Below are 480 nucleotides of genomic sequence, written 5' to 3' on the forward strand. Positions count from 1 at the left end.
AGGCTCCCGCGCCCCCGCCGCTCCGGCCAAGGTGCCGCTCGGTTGCCATGACTTTCCCACCCTTCCTGTGGCATCTGTTTGAAGGTCCCCCCGCCCCCGGCCCTGAATGCCGCTCGGCTTCTCCAGATCCCTCCTAATCCGCCCTGTTAGAGATTCCGCCCGGGCCCGGCCAAGTTTGCACCCCTGCAGCAAGCAAGAAAGAGACATTGTGATGAAGCTGTCTGCTGGAACAGAAGCCGCGGCCCCATTCAAACCTCCGCTCCCCTCTTGTTCCTCGCAGGAACAAAGCCCCAGCTGCACTCTTTTGTACCTCTTTCAGACGGCATTTGTTCCAATTACCTCCAAACTCCTGGAGCATATGGAAGGTCACTGTCACACAGGCCGGGCCCCCGTGTGTTTGCTATTTGTTTTCTCTGCCTTAGACCCCCCCTCTCCGGCGGGGCCATGTGGCCCCTGGAAATCCGGCCCTTAATGACATGC

The 480-nt window shown here is 60.0% G+C and overlaps 1 protein-coding gene across 1 annotated transcript in view; it reads left to right on the top strand.

Moving 5' to 3' along the window:
- LHX5 (LIM homeobox 5) overlaps window positions 1–480 on the top strand; it is an 11,771-nt gene that overhangs the window by 8,368 nt on the left and 2,923 nt on the right. The gene's annotated exons all lie outside the window — the stretch shown is intronic.

Source organism: Gavialis gangeticus, unplaced genomic scaffold (assembly GCF_001723915.1).
Source record: "Gavialis gangeticus isolate Ggan-Ray unplaced genomic scaffold, GavGan_comp1, whole genome shotgun sequence".
In the NCBI taxonomy this organism is placed as follows: Eukaryota; Metazoa; Chordata; order Crocodylia; family Gavialidae; genus Gavialis; species Gavialis gangeticus.